The sequence below is a fragment of the Equus asinus genome, chromosome 27 (genome assembly GCF_041296235.1).
Source record: "Equus asinus isolate D_3611 breed Donkey chromosome 27, EquAss-T2T_v2, whole genome shotgun sequence".
In the NCBI taxonomy this organism is placed as follows: Eukaryota; Metazoa; Chordata; class Mammalia; order Perissodactyla; family Equidae; genus Equus; species Equus asinus.
In genome coordinates this window covers 10,177,615-10,185,462 of record NC_091816.1, presented here as the reverse complement: position 1 = coordinate 10,185,462, position 7,848 = coordinate 10,177,615, and the positions used below count along the sequence as shown (strand labels likewise).

General features: G+C 37.8%; 1 pseudogene; it reads left to right on the top strand.

The window, feature by feature from the left end:
- The first annotated feature begins 2,120 nt into the window (after window positions 1–2,120).
- Window positions 2,121–2,604, top strand: LOC106835410 (large ribosomal subunit protein uL11-like; annotated as a pseudogene).
- The last annotated feature ends 5,244 nt before the right edge of the window (window positions 2,605–7,848 follow it).

Here is a 7,848-nt window from a genome sequence, read left to right as displayed (position 1 = left end):
AAAGTGGATTAATCGTAGTGTTTGGATCATGACATAACATTGGCTCACATTTGATTACTTATTTAACATAAGAAGCTTTTGTAAAACTGCCATCCAAAAAAAGAGCTAGGACCTTGACTCTTTGTTTAACCACATGGCCTCTCCATTCTTTCTCTCTTTCCCTGCACTTGACATAACCATTATCCTGAATCCTATGTCTTTTGTTCCCTTTTATATAGTTTTATTGCATGTATATGTATACCTAAAATTTTAGATCTTTATTTTAGTTGTTTTATATTTTACAAGAAGAGTGATGGTGTATGTAATCTTTTGAACCTTTTTTCTCCCATTTAATATAAAAACGTTTGTCTGGATGAAGTATTTTATATGTCAACTAGATCATGTTTATTAGTACTAACACTTACACGTTTTACATTTTGGGTGACTTTTCTCTTACTTTGTCACTTACAGAGAGAAGTGTGTTAAAATCTCCTGCTCAGATTGTGGATCTGTCTACTTCAGCCAGCTTTTCCCTTTGTGTAGTTTTAGGCTATACCATTATGTAAATACAAATTTAGAATTGTCTTATTTTCTGAAGTAAAATGGACCTACCACCATTAAGAAATCTCTCTTTATTATTTCTGGTAATTTTTTTTGCCATAATGTCTACATTGTCTGACATCCATATAGCAACACTAACTAGAAGAAAAAGACCAAAAACATGATAGAAAAAAGGACAAAAGACATAAACATTTTACAGATAAAGCAAGGCAAGTTGCTCTTAAACAGATGAAAAGATCTTAACCTCACTCACAAGAGTAACGAAAATAAAAATTCCACTGAGATACCATTTCTCATCTGTCATACTTCAAAATATTCAAAAGTTTGCAAAACATTATGTTGGCAAGGCTGTGGAGAAACAGGCACCCACCCATGGCAGGTGGTAATCCGAAAATGTACAACTCTTATGGTGAGTGATTTGGGAATATCTCATAAAATCGCATATGTATTTATTCTTCGATCCAGAGTCTATGAGTCTATCCTGATGATACTCTTCAACAAATGTAAAGAAAATATGCAGAAAGTTATTCATTGCAGCATATTTGTAATAGCACAAGATTGGAAACCACCCAAATGTCCTTCAATAGAGGCCTGTTTGAATAAACGTTGGTATATCCCCCAAATGGAGTGCTATGCACTGTTAAGATAGAAATGAAGAGGATCTTTATGAACTGATGTCTGTTGATTTCTATGATATATTATTAACGGAAAAAAGCCAGACATTGAGCAGAGTATATAGTATGCTACCTTTTGTGTAAGAAAAGAGGGGAAATAAGAATAAATAGATAGCTTTGCTCTTTTTTTCCAAAAAGAATCAAAAGAAGGATAAACTAGCAACTAATGAAAATGGTGGCCACTAAGGGATGGGGGAAATGGGATGGAGCGGGTGGAAACGGGCTGAGACTTCCTTGAGAGTCCAGCTTTGACTTTGAAGCCATACATGCTTTACATATTCCAAAACTTAACTAAAATTGACCACAAATAGAAAAATACAAATTTATGTCAAACTTACGGGGAAAATAATTATTTCAAGTAACTTTTGAATCCACTACTTTCTACACTTTTAGTAATAAAAGGACTGCAAAGAAATCTTCAACTTCACAGTAGTTTATTGTTAGCAGTAACAATTGTAATTTTGAAACTTTTAAAATATATTATAAGCTAAAGCAAATAAGTAAATATGTTAAGGTTTTTATAAGAAAATAAAATGTAAAATTTAAAAAAATTCCTGTAATTTAAATTCAAATTAGAAATACCACTATAAACTTTCAATTAAAAAAAAACCAGAACATTTCTAACCTCTGTCACCGAACATACCTGGAAACAATGACACTTGAGTAGCAGTGAGCACACCTAGTGTCTAGATCTTGGTTCTAAATGTCCTTCTCCGTTAAAGGCAACCAGGGATCCTTGGAGACGTGGCTGATTCTAGGTCTAGGCTGGGAAAGAACAAGGTGGCCTAGAACATCTTGTGCCAGAAAATAAGGAAGCCGTCTTTCCACTCAGCTTGGAGGAGGCTAAGGTGCAACTTTCTATGGTCGTCCTGAATCCGGGTTCATCTGACACCAGCTGCCTCCACCATGCTGCCCAAGTTCGACCCCAAAGAGATCAAAGTCGTGTACCCAAGGTGTAGGTGCTACGTCTGCCCTGGCTCCCAAGATTGGTCCCCTGGGTCTGTCTCCAAAAAAGGTGAGCAATGACATCACCAAGGCAACTGGTGATTGGAAGGGTCTGAGGATCACTGTGAAACTGACGTTCCAGAACGGACAGGCTCAGATTGAGGTGGTACCTTCTGCTTCTGCCCTGATCATCAAAGCCCTCCAAGAACCACCAAGAAACAGGAAGAAGCAGGAAAACATAAAGCACAGTGGAAACATCACCTTTGACAAGATTGTCAACATTGCTTGACAGATGCAGCACCGGTCCTTGGCCACAGAACTCTCCAGAAGCATTAAAGAGATCCTGGGGACTGCCCAGTCTGTGGGCTACAATATTGATGGTCGCCACCCTCATGATGTCATCAATGACATCAACAGTGGTGCGGTGGAATGCCCAGCTAGTTAAGACCTGGCAAGGACAGTACTTCAATAAAGGATCACTTGACAACCAAAAAAAAAAAGGAAAGAAAATAAGGAAGCACTCAAAGACTTATGAGATTAAGTCTAAGGGAGACAAAAGTCAGCTTGAAGGGTATCTCCCTGGCAAAGTGGGGATAATTTGAGCATCAAAAGAATAATGACTGATAAATTACAATGCAGTAAATGAACAAAATGTTATGCGTTCATCATGGTGGAAATGTATGGTTGGGGAGAGGGGAGGGACTGACTGTTATAAGGGAATGCTAGTTAATAAATGTAGAAGGAATGGTAGAATTAGAAAATCACCATTTTCAATCCCACTGAAATAAATGACTCAGTGATTCAGGTAAGCGTCAGCAATCAATGCTAAAGCCATTAGATAAAATGTTGTTTGGAAGCTGGCTATTCACAATTGGCTAATGTATCACCTCACAGATTAACTACTGATTGCTAAATTGCAAAGGGAAAAATACACTTTTATAACAGAGAGATCTGGGTTATTACTGAAACCAAATGAACAAAGTTAACATCACTAGTAGTGAGATTATCAGACTTTATGAACTTCTTGATGAGATGCAATATGAAGCATGCAACACCTATGAGGTACACTTGCCAAAAATATTTAACTTGTTGCAAATGTTTAACGTGACTGTGTCCTTCAATTGTCTAAGCATAATTTTCAATTAAGGTCAAAATTCAAAACATGGTGAGGAAACAATTCGGCAAATATAGACTATGAGACATCTTCAAAGAGAATCGGTCTGAACTTTTCAAAAAGTCAATGTCATGGAGAACAAAAAAAAAAAGACGAAATTGAGCTCTGTAACAACCAAGGAAATGCTTCAACCTTGATCAGATCTTTGTTTGTCTTATAAAATAGTTATAAAAGGCATTTTTGAACAATTGGAAACATTTGAAAATGGATTGGCTATTAGTAAATGTTATGGAATTATTGGAATTATATAGAATGTATTGGAATTATTGTTTACTCTCTGAAATGGAATAATTGCATTGAAGTTATTCTCTTAGGAGGTGATGATGAAGTATTTACAGGTGAAGTGTCACGATATCCTCAACTTTATATGGTTTGGAGAACATATGTGTATAGGTATATATGCATATATATAAATATATATGCGAGGGGGGAGGAAAGAGGCGTAGAGAAGAGAAGGGTGAGTAAATATGGCAAAAATTTAGTAGTTCTTGACTCTAGTTGGTGGGTATACAGGTTCATTGAATTATTCTCCTAACTTTTGTGTATGTTTCATGTTCATGATAAAATTGAGAAAACAAAAGGACCTAGTTGAGAAAGAAAGCAGACTCCCACAGTTCTCTTGTAAACAGTGATTGTACACTTGAATTGTATCCCAGATACTGTGCACCAGAACCTCGATACACAAAGTGTGGTCTGAGAATACAGCACTATCCATTGCAACACTATTCACTGTAGCCACCATATGGGAACAACCTAAATGGCGGTCAATAGATGAATGGATAAAAACGTGGTGTGTATGTATACCTCTAGAGTCAAGAACTGTTAAGATTTTGCTGTATTTGCTCCTTTCTCTTTCCTCTGTCTCTCTCCCCCGCCTCACTCTCTGTCTACACACACGTACACACACACACACACACACACACACGCACGCACAAAATGGAATGTTACCCAGCCTTTACAAAGAAGGAAATCCTGCCTTTTGCAACAACATAGATGAACCTTATGCTAAGTGAAATGAGTTGGACTCAGAAAGCAAAATCTGTATGATCTCACTTATGTGTGGAATCTAAAATAGTAAAACTCAGAATAGAAACAGAATAGAATGGTGGTTGCTAGGGACTGGGCTTGGGGGAGAGGGAAATGGGGTAATGGTGGTTGAAGGGTACAAAGTTTCAGTTATGCAAGATGAATAAGTTTTTGAGATCCAATGTACAGCATGGTGACTGTAGTTAACAATACTGTATTGTTTACTTGAAATTTGCTAAGTCTTCTCATGACAAAAAAAAAAAACAATAAAAAAGAGAAAGTTAACTATGTGGAAGCAATGAATCTATTAATTAGCTTGATTGTGGAGACCATTTCATAATGCATATGCATCAAAACATTAAGTTGTACAAGTTAAAGATATACAATGTTTGTATGTCAACAAAATATTTTACCTTAATAAAGCCATTAAAAATTTTTAAAAAACTATAAAAAAGAAGAAACACAGAATCCTTTGGGCCCTACCCCATAACTTCTGAATCAGAATCTGCACTTTAACAACGTCTCCAGTGATCCACTTGCCCTTTAAATTTTGAGAAATACTGGTGTATAAGATAAAATAACAACTGAATTCTCAGTGAAACACATATAATTGCCCAGTTTCTTTTTTAATGCTGTGACTATGACCATCTGAATTTACAGTTTTTGTAAACTTAAACAGCAGGACACAATATATCCCTGGATCTTTTTTTCTTTCCCTGGGGAACACAGGATGATTGCTCCATAATTATATTTGTCTCAGGGCAGGTAGCCTAGCAGTCAATAAACAATAAGCCTGCCAGCAAAGATTCAGATTGGCTTCTGTTCCATTTACTTCTGCATTTCCTCTCACCCGATACAATTACAGGAAAATAAAGGGGCTTCCTTAAAGGGAGAAAACAAATGTCCACAGGAACCTGTTGTGGATCGCCTCTGCCAGCTCAGTATTTGCAGACTGCATCTGAACAGCTTCTCTCCTCTGCCTGGAGCAGAGAGCTGATCAGCAGAACCGAATCGTCATTCAATGAAACCCCTACTTCAAACAGAGCGGTTAGATGATGGCTACGGAAACCCAAGAGACCAAAAAGATTTTCTCAAACTCTGGTTTATGAGAACTTGTAATCCTGATGTTCCGTATCCACCTTGGGAGAAATGTTTTTCCATTTCCGTCTTCCTGATCCATTTGCTCTAAATCGTCTTATCTGAGTTTTCCAAATCTATCAAACTTTTTGGCTATAAAAAGATCCTTGTTAATTCAAGATAACCAGCATCGTTGTAGTCCTTGTTCTATTACTTCTGATTTACACATGAACCTAAACATAATTTGGTGTCTTTCTCCCCATTTTCCTGTTAAGCCCAGGCAAGAAGTGGGAGAGTTTTCATCTGTTGAGTCATTTATCTCCAGAATTGTGGTCCAGCTGCTGCTGTTTTCTGTGTCTTCTGCACTTCGTATAAACCGCCCGGCTCCCTGAGAGGCCCACACAGTGGCTGCCCAGCACAGATTTGTGCCCAGCACAAATCGCTCCCCGTTTCTGACGCTTTTGGATGCAATTAAGAAGTGATAGCTTGTGTGAGCACTGCTAGTGCCCTGGGGTTTGATGGTGAATAAACTCTAGATGTTTCGATTCATATGGCTTCTTTTTTTTCTTACAGCTTCCTGTCTTAATCTAGCCAGTGTTTTCTGAGGGAACTTCATGTGACCTATGCCCAAGGTAGCCAACTTTTCCCTCCTTTTCTCTGTAAAACAAAATTGGCCAGATGGGCTATGATGATGCCTCTTTTCAGTGACCAGCCTTGGAGCCAGCTGTCTCTTCAGCATCCTTATATTGTTTCTGTTGCTGTGTGAAATCCCCCCTCTCAGTTTGAAATCTTTGTCATCTTGAATGAATTTAAACAATTGAGTTATGCACAAGAAGATCATAGCATAGCAAAACAAGATGGATTGCGGTTTGCAAGTTGGAGATTCAAGAACTGAATTTCTCAGTATCCTTATGAATTTTCAAAATTTGTTTAATTTCCCTGAGCCCCAATTTTTTCATTTTTAAACTGGGGTTGATTTAGCTTCCTGAGGATATATTGAGGAGCCAACGTACTTGAAGTCAGACCTCTTTTTCATACTTTTATTTTGGGACAATTCACATGCAGTCATGAGAAATAATGTAGAGAGATCCTGTGTATTTTCACTTTCCTCCAACAGTCACTCTTGCACAGCTGTAGTAGAATATCACAACTAGGAAACTGGCATTGAGACAATCCATTGAACTTAGCAGATTTCACAGGTTGAAGTGCATTCATTTGTGTATGTGTGTGTATTTAGCTGTGTTTTAGTTTCCTAGGGATGCTGTAACAAAGTAGAGCAAACCTGGGGGCTTAAAACAAGAGAAATTTACTCTCTTGTAGTTCTGCAGGCTCGATATCCAAAATCAAGGTTTCGGTGGGGCCATGCTCCCTCCAGTGCTTCTAGGGGGAAGATCCTTCCTTGCCTCTTCCAGCTTCTGGAAGCCCCAGGCACTTCTTGGTTTGTGGCAGCATCACTCCAATATCTGCCTCTGTCATCACGTGCCCCTCTTCTTCCTGTATGTCTTCACATCATCTTCCTTCTGTGCACATGTGTTTAAATTTCCTTCCTATTTTTTTAAAAAAAATTAATTAATTTTTTAAATTGAGGTAACATTGGTTTATAACATTATGTAAATTTCAGGTGTACATCAATATATTTCAATTTCTGTATAGACTACATCGTGTTCACCACCCAATTACCATCCATCACTGTACACATGTGCCTTGTCATCCCTTTCTCCCACCTCCCTTCCCACTTCCCCTCTGGTAACCACCATCCTAATCTCTGTACCTATGTGTTTGTTTGTTGTTGTTGTTGTTTTTATTTTCCACTTATGAGTGAAATCATGCTGCATTTGACTTTCTCCACGTGACCCATTTCTCTTAGCCTAATACCCTCAAGGTCCATCCATCTGGTCACAAATGGCAAGATTTCATCTTTTTTATGGCTGAGTAGTATTCCATTGTGTAAATGGGTAAAGGATCTGAACAGACATTATTCCGAAGGAGATATACAGATGGCCAACAGGCATGTGAAAAGATATTCAATATCATTAATTATAGGAAAAAGTAAATCAAAACTACAATGAGATATCACCTCATACCTGTCAGAATGGCTATAATTAACAAGACAAGAAATAGCAAGTCTTGGAAAGGTTGTGGAGAAAAGGGAGCCCTCATCCACTGCTGGTAGGATTGCAAACTGGTGCAGCCACTATGGAAAGCAGTATGGAGATTACTCAAAAAACTAAGAATATAATTACCATATGATCCAGCTCTTCTACTTCTGGGTATTTATCCAAAGAACAGGAAAACATGAATGTAAAAAGATATTTGCACCCCTCTGTTCATTGCAGGATTACTCACAATAGCCAAGACTTGGAAACAACCTAAGTGCCCATCAAGGGACGAATGGATAAAGAAGATGTGGTA